The 12197-nt window shown below is 34.3% G+C and overlaps 1 protein-coding gene across 2 annotated transcripts in view; it reads right to left on the bottom strand.

The window, feature by feature from the left end:
* Positions 1-12197, bottom strand: part of Cht6 (Chitinase 6) — a 296348-nt gene that overhangs the window by 121242 nt on the left and 162909 nt on the right. The window lies entirely within an intron of this gene.

Here is a 12197-nt window from a genome sequence, read left to right on the forward strand (position 1 = left end):
TAGTTGTTTAGTTCTCGGAGTTTGGGGTTGAATTTCGAATTCCTGTTTATAGCACTAGGAAATCGAATCATTACAAGTAACGCCAAAAGGAGATTGCATAAGTTATGAAGGTTAAAGCGCGGTTAATGACCAAATGATAATCAGCCAAAATCAATAATTACTGAACCTCAGGTTTTTGTAAGGACTAAGAGAAGAAGCTCAAAGAAGATTAGGTTTAGATGAGAAATATTTATGAGGGGATTACTATTAGCATTACCCAAAAAAAACCAAAAAGAAATATAAATAGGCAAACCTACCCGGAATATGCATAATAAACAATACAATAGTCAAACTTAGAGAAATTATGATTTTAGCAGTTCCTGCGTTTGCATTGATATTTTGGCAACAGTGTCAATAATTGCGTAAACTAAAATTTAAATAACTATTGAGAGTTCTGGAACTAGTTCATTAAAAGTAATACCAATTCAACATTAATGATATGCAACAGTAAAAAAGCACTAAAATTGTTATGACTCATTTTGTCACGACAAAGATAAGTATTGTGAAATGCTTGACATTTTGATAGATCCTTATCTTGACCTTTTATTGTTGTTTATACTTTTATAGGTACCATTCACTTCATGAATCTTCACCCATAATTCGACGAAAGCTGATATTTTCAAAGTACTGTTTTTAAAAATAAATAAACAACACACTTTTTTGTTAAAAAATAATAGTAAATAAACAAAGCAAATACTAAAAAAAGGGGTAGGAAAACGACAGTGAGTGATGATGAGAGACACAGGGAGAGACCGAGATCAGAGGCTAATATACGAAAATTACAAGTATCTCAGGATGCATCTCTTTTTAAACAGGCAGAAACGTTTATCTTCCTTCTTCTATCCCTCCCTTTCATAGACAGTTTCCCATCATCTGTCTGTATGTTTTCAAATCGTGGAAATTGTCTCTATACGTTATTCTTTTATGCTCCTTTTAAATTCCTTGCTTTTTTTCTGATGTTTTTGGGAAAATTAACACGTTAAATTTTTTGGTGGTTATATTAAATTGGTGCTGCATACGTTGTAAATCATCTTCACTTTGAGAAAGTAGTATTGCGTCGTCTGCAGAGCAGATTATTTTAAGTTGTTTTTCTTCCATTTGGTATCCTTTTTTAGTTCTTACTTTGTTATACGTTCATATGTGTTAATTACTCGAATATTTACATTCTCCAGAATTGTTGAGCCAAACCGGCCTACCGGTGTAAGATTTTGAGTTATTAGGTATTTCTATCCACCTGGGGTATTTTTGTTTGTTTTGTGATGCGAAATTATTAGTAAAGAGAGTTTTTTGACATTAAAACGGGAGTTAGTCTTATTCTGAGACAGACGCTGGTCTGTTTTGCTAGTTTTGGTCTGCCTCGGGTATTTTATTTTCCCGGTAACACTCATAACTAGAAGGCATTTCTCTATCCGTTACCTGAGGATGTCTCTAGTACTAACAGCCCCGTACTTCTCTACTATACCTAAAAGCATGACTGCCACTTGTGCCGATCCAATTTCATCGCCGTTGCGGTCTTCATCTGTAACGCTAGACAAGGGGCCCTGACCCGGTGATATAAGCCGGGCTAGCTAAACCTTGGTTTTTATAGAGATGTTACTCGTCTATCCCTCTTCTTTTACTTGGAATTGGAGGTATAGATGGTAAAATATTTCAAATACGATCGAATTATCTACTTATTATGTATTGAAAAACAAAGTCTATATCCTTGCCAGTGTTGCATAGAGTTTTTTCAATAAAGTACATCACCACAAAATGTAATTGCCAAGCATTTAAACAGTCTAGATATAAGAATAATAAGATTAAGAATATAACCGAAACCAGACTCATGGAAGACACAGACATTGTAAGTGCTATATATTCTTTTGAAAGAGTGCTTCTCTTTTGTTCAAGATATACAACGAGTCCATTTGTCCAGAAGCTCTGATGGCACGTCAGAAATAATAATAATAAATGAAATAGTATTAAAAAAAAATTAGATATGTTGATGACACTGTGATGACTTTAAAGTTAATGTCGCACACAATGAAAATTTGGAAGAGAACTGTAAAGTAAAGGTTAAGAAGAGAGATATCGACAGGAGAAGAGATTGGGTTTATGCCAGGAAGGAGGACAACGGATGCTTTGTCTGCTTTGAGACAGTTGATAGGAAAATTGTGCGAGACAAAAAAAGAAAGCTACATTTGGTATTTATAAATCTTGAGAAGGCGTAGTTCCTAGACAAGAGCTATGGAGATGTATAGGAGAGAAATGGGTTTCTGAGAAGTACGTAAGACTCGTAAGGGATATGCAAAGTACAGCAAAGTACTGACTTATGGCTAATTGGCTTAGGTCTTGGGTGTTGGAAAGGGCTGTTGAAGAGGGAGAACTGGAGAGAACTGGGAGGCTGTTGAAGGTTAGCAGATCGAAAATTAAGTATGTGTGGTTGGGAGGAACAGGAATGCTTGGTGACATAGAATTTCTGAGAAAAAACTATGACGAGTAGGAGAATTTAAATAACTTGGCTCCTACATAACTGACATTGGGACACTAGATCAAGAAATTGCCCATACGATACAAGCTGGTTGGTTTAACTGAAAGTAAATGAGTGGGATACTCTGTGATCGAAAAATCGATGAATGGCGGTGTACGGTGGTAAAATAAACCCTGTAAAGAGGGTTCAGGAAACGAAGGTGAAGGTGGCTGAAATGAAAATGTTACGGTGGACGTTGGTTGAGACTAGAAAGGACTAGATCAGGAAGGACGTGATTAGTGAAAGAGCCGGAGTGACTTCAGTCTCAACAAAGGTTCAACAATAAAGTCTGCATTGGTTTGGTCATATCAGACGTAGATATGAGAACTATGTAGGATGAAGGATGGAGCTGTTAAAAGTTGAAGGGAAGAGATGTAAAGGAAAACCGAGATGAAGATGGAAGGGCTGTGCCCCAGAGGAGTTGAAAGGGAAAGGTTTAAATGAAGAAGACATGATGGACAGAAATGAGTGGCGATAAAGAGTAAGTAACAGCTACCACTCACAAGGCAGAAGCCGAGGAAGAAGACATGACAAAAGAAAGATAGGGAAATAAAAGTAAAATAAAACTTGTACGTTCTTTCTGTAACATAATAAAAAAGTTCTTTTTCAATTAGGATTTACACCTTGGTCTATGGATGCGTATGTTGCGCTGCTATGTGTGTTTCACATCTGTTAAGGCTTCGGATCTTATTTTTTTTTGTAGAAATGTCTCAAGAAGTTTGTTTATAACTAGCATCCATCTAAAATGCTTCAGCTGGAAAATTCAGAAAAAATTTCCGAATGAAAAATTTACATTACAGTTACCTATTTTTTAACATTTATCCTGAATATCTCGCAAAGTGTCGTATCTACTACAAAAATTAATAAAAGTAAAATTGTTCGCCATTAAATTTTCTATCAAAAGTTGTTCTTGCAAATACAAAACAAAACACGCTAATAATGAAAATCGGCGAAAAAAAGTATTTTATGTTTTGAAAATTTGTCTATGAGAAATCGGAAAACACTTAAATTTCTGACAAATTTCCCAGTGGAGTAATAAAGGCAAATTAAAAAACATCTAAACTATAATTAAATTAATAGAAGAAAACCAGACATATTTGCAAGTTATGGATACATTATATTTAGAAAAGATTAAGTTAATCGAGGACGATATGGGTAGGTCAAATAAAGAATATATATTAAAAGGAAATTTAAAACCACTACACGAAATGGACTTAATGATAAACGATAGAAAAACAAACTGTAATAGACAAAATAGTGATCTGATCTCCAGCTCGAAAGCTGAAAAGACATAAGGATATTTGAATATGAAGAAGAAGCAATAAATCTTGCATCGTAAAAATAGTAATTTGATGTTAAATAACATCAACAAAATGAAAAGACACCAATTTTATTGTTAAAACTATACCAATCTATGGAACGGCATATTTTTAATTGTGTTTAACGGTTTAATACACTGTTAAGGCCGTATGACACTATGCATTTTCTTGTATCATTTCTTATATCGTTTCTGATATAGAAAGGTAATTATGTTTTCTTGTATCGTTTCTTGCACGTACATTTGTACTCTGTATGACACTATGCAAGTTCTTTTACCGGAAATTGTATGTGATTCGGCACATGATTGGTCGAAATTTTGACACATATAAAAATAGAACTGCAGTACCTAAGGACCCCAAGCCAGATGCTACTGATTATTTTTTAAAATACTGTGGTTCAAAAATGAAAGAAACAAAATGTCCCAATATTAAAACTAAATTGGAAATCACAATTTTTGAAGATATTCAACAGGCTGTAATGGAAGACAGAAATAATAAATAATTTAGTTGTAATAATTTATTTGTTTTTTTTACAAATTATGTGTTTGAATGGCATGCTCTTGAAATTCTACTCTCTTATTTGGAGATATAAAATAATCTTTAAACTCATCACGAATTTTTAAAGCGATTATGTATTGTTTTTAGTAACAATACATCTCCTACTTTCAGTAGTTTCGATGCTATTTGATCCAATCCCTGTGATTTATTGTTTTTCAATTTGGCTACTGCTGTTCTAATTTTGGTTATTGTTGCTGGGCACTTTTCTCTGATGTCTGCTTGGTCTAATTCAGTGGTCGCCAACCTCTTCAATATGTTGAGCTACTTTGTTAAGTTTGGAATAAACAGCGAGCTACCCACACGGAAGCCATGTAACACAACGTAAATGAAATAATCCACAGTTAATCTATCATTATATGTATTTATTTTACTGTTTAACTGGTAATACATAATAGATAGGTACTAATAATAAACTAATAACAAAATAACTAATATTACTAATACGTACTTGTTCATAGCTACATTCCTACCTATCAAACGAAGGTATTTGAAAAATAAACACAAAATTTTATCCAGCCACAACGGCATGTCACGTATGATTTAAAAATAGTTAATAATAACAACAAAAAAGTAACGCACTATCATAAACATAAACATTGAAAAATAAAAAAGCACGTTCAATGAAAAGGCTGACACTCAGACTCATCGATAATTTTTTTAATGTTTGTAGTATAATTTGATGCAACCATTCGAATACAATTATTCAAATGTTCATCTGTAAGTCGATTGCGATATTTGTTCTTAATAAACTTCATATTGGAAAAAGAAGATTCACACAATTAGGTTGAACTGAATAATGCTTTCACTTTCAAGGCAACACGGCATAGAACTGAATATTTGTCTTTACTTACAATAGGCCAGATACATTCAGTACTTGAGACTAACGATTTTAAGGCTAAATCATTTTGAAACTCAATGACTTCCATTTCCGTTGCAGCGATGTCTTCGCCAAAGTTCTGCATAACACAAGCTGCAAACTGCTGGATATCAATTTCCATAAAGGGTGAAACAACAAACTGCGCTACTAAAGCCATTTCATTGAAATCCTTAAAACGGTTTTTGAAGTTACTCTTCAGGGTAGAAATTATTTCTACATGATATTTGTTGTCATAGGGTTCTAATGGATTTTGAAATATTTTTTCTGAAAGAATAGGAAAAAATGCTTGGAATCGCTGTTAATTAGGTTTTGTTCCCAAAACTCCAGTTTTTTGATAAATGCTTTTATATCAGAAATCATTTCCGCTAGTTCTTTGTCTCTCCCATGAAGCTGCAAATTAAGTTCGTTTAATTTCTCTGTAATGTCCACAAGAAAACCAAAATCTCGAAGCCAGAATGAATTTTCTAGTTCCGGAGTCGGTACACGCGTTGTTTGAAAAATTGAACTATGCCAGACAGGACATCATTAAAACGTTTCAGCACCCGTCCTCGACTTAACCATCGGATTTCAGAGTGAAGGAGTAGGCCCCCGTATTGACAGTCAACGTCATCGGCCAAGGTTCTGAATAATCTTCTTTGTAACGCTTGAGCTCTAATCTTGTTCACAATTTTTACCACCAGCTTCATAACGTTGTTTAGTTTCAGGAAATTTCCACATAATGCTTGCTGATGGATAATGCAGTGGTAACAGAGAAATTGCGGAAAAGTTTCATTTTTACGACATAACGCCACCAGACCCTTATCACAACCCACCATAGCTGGAGCGCCATCGGTTGTCAGGCCTACCATTTTCGATATTGGAATTTTCTCGGAAGAAATAATATTTTTTAAATGAGAAAACAACTCCTGTCCAGTAGTGTGTCCTTTCAGTGGAATGAAATTCAAAAGATCTTCTTTAATCGTAAAATCACTAAAAACCATCCAGACGAACACGGCCATCTGGACAGTGTCAACGACATCTGTTGATTCATCCAGTTGAAGTGAAAAATAAACACAGTTATCTAAGTCAGTTCTTAACTGTAAAAAAATATCATTGCTCGTTACTTCTACACGTCTCATCACTATATTAGCAGAAAGTTGCATAGATTTTATAGCTGAAACTATCTCTTCTTTATTTCTAAAGTTGGCAAATACCGAATCACCAGTTTCTAAAAACGCCTGTTTTATCATTTCCCCGTCTTCATAAGGTTTCTTTTTTTGTGCAATTATCTGGGACACACGGTACGATGCTTCAGTTGCAGCCTTATTTTTGTCGACTGTTCTTAAAAATATTGATTGTTGTCCAATTAACTGTTTTTTTAACTGTTTCAGTTTCTCCTTTCTGGCGGCAGAATGTAGTGGGAATGATTTTTCAAAATTAGAACGTACAGTTTGATGATGTCTTTCAATATTTCCTTTTTTAGCAACGGAGACCGAAGTATTACATAACAAACACACATTTTTATCTTTAACTTCTGTAAAAAAGTATTGTTCTTCTCATTCCGAATGAAAGTGGTATGTCTTTACCTTCTTACAACTGCTTGCCATAATATTATTTTTGTTGTTTTCTACTAACCCAACCGCTGGACGTTGGTTACGCGTTCAGTTTTAAACTAAGCGCAATGTCGCCGCGCCGTGCGTATTTATCCCGTTCAAAGCAATCCAGATCGTTCTCGAACACTAATGCGCTGCTCCGGCTGGTCGGTTCTATAAATAGCCGATTCTAGCTTGACGGCGTCAGGGGCAGATCGCTCACCGCAACGTTGCCGCTGTTTATGTTTAATATTATGACAATTAGATTTTTTTGTGGAATATTCGGAAGCTTCTCTGATTTTTGCAGTTTGTATTTTTTAAATTAAAATCGTTGTGAGAGCTACCAGAATTGCCTCCGCGAGCTACCGGTAGCTCGCGATCGACAGGTTGGCGACCACTGGTCTAATTGTATATCAAAGTTCTCCTCCAGCCGCCATTATGACAGAAGTTTTACGTTTTTGCGCACACATTGGCGCATTTCTTGTACAAGAAACTGCAGCGGACACAAATTCTTGTATCGTTTCTGATATAAAAACTATACGCTTGTATAATACTATCCATTTTTTTTTGTTATATCAGAAACGATATAAGAAATGATACAAGAAAATGCATAGTGTCATACGGCCTTTAGAAAAAATAATGAGCAATAGCAATGAAAAGACCACACAGAAGAGACATTTATCATGTTCAGATTTTAAGTCCCAAAACACAGAGACGACTCAGTAAGTTAAAATAATGCAGAAAATATAATCTATAATCTTTTTTTTTTTTTTTTTTTTATTTTTTACAAAATTGCTTCAACTACTAGGGGTTATTAGCATGGTACAATAAATTACATAAATGTTAATAATGTTACACTATATTTTGTGAACTAGTCTTGCATTTTGTAAAAAGTTTATAGTTTTGTCATTATTGAAGCCGTTTAAGCACTCTTTGGATGAAGTGGGTAATCCAGCTTGAAGTCGTTCTAGGGTATACAAAGGGCAGTCCACTAGCACATGGTCCACTGTAGTTACACAATCACAACTGTAGCACATGGGAATTTGTTCTTTACTTAGAAGGTAATCGTGTGTTAACTTCGTATGGCCTATACGTAATCTAGAGATGCATACTTGGTCTCGTCGCTTGAATGGGAGTTTGTATACAGCTACCTCTTGCTTAATGTTTTTCATGGATGTCTCAGAATTGTTCCAGTGTAGTTGCCATTCCTCGCTTATTTTGTTTCTAAAATATTGCTTCAGGTCGCTATAAACGCATTTAGTGAATAATGTTGATTGTGGATTTTCTGCTGCTTCCCTGGCCAACTGATCAGCTTTTTCGTTTCCAGTTATACCACAGTGTGACGGAACCCAAAGGAATTTAACAAATCGGTCGTTTTCTTGACATCTCATTAGTTCTGACTTTATAAGCAATAGAATGGGATGGTTTGTGTATAACTGTTTCATAGAGCTGAGAGCACTTAAAGAGTCAGTTATTATCAAAGAGTTTTGTATGTTTTTGTTATTTACAAATGTTATTGCTTGCAAAATAGCAAGAAGTTCTGCGGAAAATATGGTTGATCGTAGGGAAAGTGAAAAGGAGTAGTCTTGGTGTAAAGTTGTAAAAGAAGCCCCTACCCCATTGTCGGATTTAGACGCGTCTGTAAAAATTAGGGAGTTATGAGAGCAGTTTAATTTCTCTGCTGCTTTGTTTTTAAATATACTACGTGGTGTGTCATATTTGTTATTGATAGTAAGACTTGTATCACAAATAGGCAGCTGTATTCTCCAAGGAGGTTGATGATTAAGGTTAGTTACATTGTATGTCTCAGGAAAATGTATGTTTAAACTATTTTGTAATTTTTGGATCCGAATATAAAACGGGGGACTTAATCTTTGTGAGGTGTTAAATGTCGATGTAAATCTGTCAGCAAACGTGTTTTTAAATGTCGGTATATGTGGATTGGCTGACAATTTAGCAGCATACACAAGGCTGAGGTAGTTTCTTCTTAGTTGAAGGGAAGGTTCACCTGATTCACAATATAAACTTTCAATTGGGCTAGTATGATGAGCTCCCAGTGCTATTCTTATTCCTGTGTTGTGTATTGGGTCTAGTAATTTAAGTGTTGATGCTTTGGCTGAATTATAAGCAACTGCGCCATAATCTAGTTTAGAACGAATTAGAGTTCTGTAGACAGTTATGAGTGTTTGGAAATCAGCTCCCCATTGCTTGTGAGATATGCTTTTCAATAAATTTAGACCATTTTGAGTTGTTTGTCGAAGATGAAAAATATGATCTTTCCAGATTAACCTCTGATCTAGTTTCATTCCTAGGAAGGTAGTTGATTCAACATAAGTAATAGGTAACGAGTATAAGGTGAGATTAGGTGGTAGTATAATGAAAATATAATCTTGTGAAACTATACATTCGTTTAAATACTAATAAGGAAAGAATAAAAACTAAACAATCTAAATAATTATCGTCTTTAGTATAGTAATTTTAAAAGTTTACAATTATTCACACCTTTAATTACCGATTTTAGTGGTTTTAAACTATAATTTATCAGAAGAGAGTTTGTAAATCTGATAATTATATTCTGCTTCATGAAAGTACTAATTGCCATAGTATATTTTGTTAGAATATCCTGAGGGTCAGCCGAAAGAAATGATTATGCAAAAAACAAAAGGCCACTTTGACCTTGAAATATACATATTATTTTTTTTAAGGCTGGACTGGGTATATGTTGGGACACTTGATACCATTTATAATACTCGTATAATTGTATAATATAGTCATTAAAAATAAATAGTTATACACAACGGACAGTTATATTCCACACAGCTGAACCTATAACTTTTAAGTAACTTGAAGAGGCTGTGTTTACTAAATAGGAAAATAATTCCCTAGCAACCATCTGAAACCTCATAATACATTAATAGAAACATTTTTATCAGCATGGGGCAGGAATATGCGATATATTTTTTTTAAATTTCGTATATTGATATTGATTAAGTAGTAATACTGCTCAGTACAAGAGGGTGGGTGACACACTTACTCGAGCAGATAATGGTGCAATACTACCATCCGTGGAATTATGCCTGAATGCCTCCAAGGCCGTATATTTTGTAGTCAAAAGTGGCAACGATATCTCTTGGATATCTCTTGGAGTTCCTAGAGTCAAAAAGATCAAAACAATGTGACTTCACTAGGCAATCGTAGTTCGCTACGACGGTCACACGAGCCTTTATTTGGTTGTGATTATCAACCTGCCAGTATCAAATCTTTAGATAGATGAACATCATTTTGATGTTGGAACTCGGAATTGTTTGTAAATTACTTAAACCCCTATCAGGGTGTTGTACCTGATAGAACAGTTTCCATTCTGCGATCTATTGAGGCTCAGCCTTCAGCTTGGGACCCATCTTGTCGGTTATACAAGACCCCTGGTATTTAAAATTTATAAAAAATTAATAAAAGTTTTTTGGTAAATCTTCTTAGTAACTATAAGTGATATTTAGATCTCTCTTAATGGTCATCGTGATGTGTATTGTCCTTCTACAAAGATCTTTCTCTCTCTCTCTCTGTCTGGTTATTTCTTTTAACTCATGCATAGGTTTTTTGCATATTCCTGTAATTTAGTCGACCCATCTTGTTGAGGATCTTCCTCATGATTTTCGGCCTTCTACCTTTCTTTGGATGATCAATCTTTAAAAGTTTAATGTTTTTTAAGTCTGCTCTCATAACATGTCCAAAGTGTTTTAATTGTTCGAGATGCACTTTGCTGGAAAGCAGAGAATTATTTGTTCTGTGGTCGATCCACGCAATTCGTAACATTCTTCTCCAACAGAACATTTCAATGGCGTCTAGCTTTCTTCTTTTTGTCTATCATAGGGTGCAAGATTCACATCCCTATGGTAGTATTGGGAATATTAAGCAGTTGATCAACCTCATTTTTAGAGTTCGTGAAATTTGAGAGTCCTTCCATATTTTGGCTATCTTTCCTACGTCAACTTTTGCTAGATCTCATTTACGTTTTATTTGTTCCTGTAGTGACCTTTGTTCTTCTTCCTGCAGTGACCAAGCCAGTCAATCGTAGTTATACGTGGATGATCGTTATGAAGTCGATCTACTATTATGATCTTTTTGTTTGATATGTTTAACAGCAGACCAAATATCAAACTTTTGTTTTCAACCAGTTCTATGATATCAAATAATTCTTTTTGACTATTTACAAGAAGGGTCGTCTGCAAAACTTAGGTTGTTTATATTTGGGCCCTTTATTGAGATGCTCTTTTCCCATCTTTCAAGTGCTCTTCTCATAATATGCTCTTCATATATATATATATATATATATATATATATATATATATATATATATATATATATATATATATATATATATATATATATATATATTTATAATAGTATATATCGTTGACACCTTGTTCTGTATGAAATTCATTTGTAAGTACTTTAACTGCTCCAGTAGCGTGTTCGTATTATAGTTCAGTTATAAGTGACATTAAGAGTGGTGGTACGCCTACTTCTTTTAGTTTCTATCATATTGTTGCCATTTGACCTTGTCGAATGCTTTGCGATACTCTATAAAACAAATGTATAATCGTATATTAAATTCTCTAGATTTTTCTATTATTTGTCTTATATTCAGAAGATGTTCTTGAGTACCTCTACCTTTGGTAAAACCAGTTTTCTTTTGGAGTATTTCTCTTTGTAGGAAAGTTTTCAGTCTCTCATTGATTATGTGTAGCATTATTTTGCTGGCATGTGAGAAAAGAGAGATGGTTCTATAGCTGTCGAATTTATGTATCGAAGATGCCTGTTCTTGAAGATGTTTTCGTCGTGAGACTATTGCTGGGAATACCATATTTTGTTACAGAGTAAATGAAGCAATTTTATTCCGGTTTTTTTTTGTGGCTTTGAGAATTTCTGCTGTTATCATATCGGGACCTGGTGCTTTGTTATACTTAAGTTTAGTGATCGTCAGTCTTAATTCATTTTCGAGTATATTAGCTTCTTCTTCGATTTCTTCAGGAGTTTGATGAACAAGTTCGTGGCGTTGAACATCCTTATATAGATCTCGGCAATATAATCTCCATATCTCTGCTTCTCTGTTGGTTCTCAGGGTGCCTGTGTGGTCTTCAATGCACCAAGTTCTGGCTTTAAAGACTCTTATTATGTAGCGTATTTTTCTAAATAGATCTTTAGGGTGATTGTTTTGATAGTGGCTTTCAATTTCTTTACATATATTGTGATAGTATTGTTAAATATCAGTCTTGTATCTTCGTCTTAATTCTTTGTTGAGGTCTCTTAAATTAGCTTTTCCC

Source organism: Diabrotica undecimpunctata, chromosome 8 (genome assembly GCF_040954645.1).
Source record: "Diabrotica undecimpunctata isolate CICGRU chromosome 8, icDiaUnde3, whole genome shotgun sequence".
In the NCBI taxonomy this organism is placed as follows: Eukaryota; Metazoa; Arthropoda; class Insecta; order Coleoptera; family Chrysomelidae; genus Diabrotica; species Diabrotica undecimpunctata.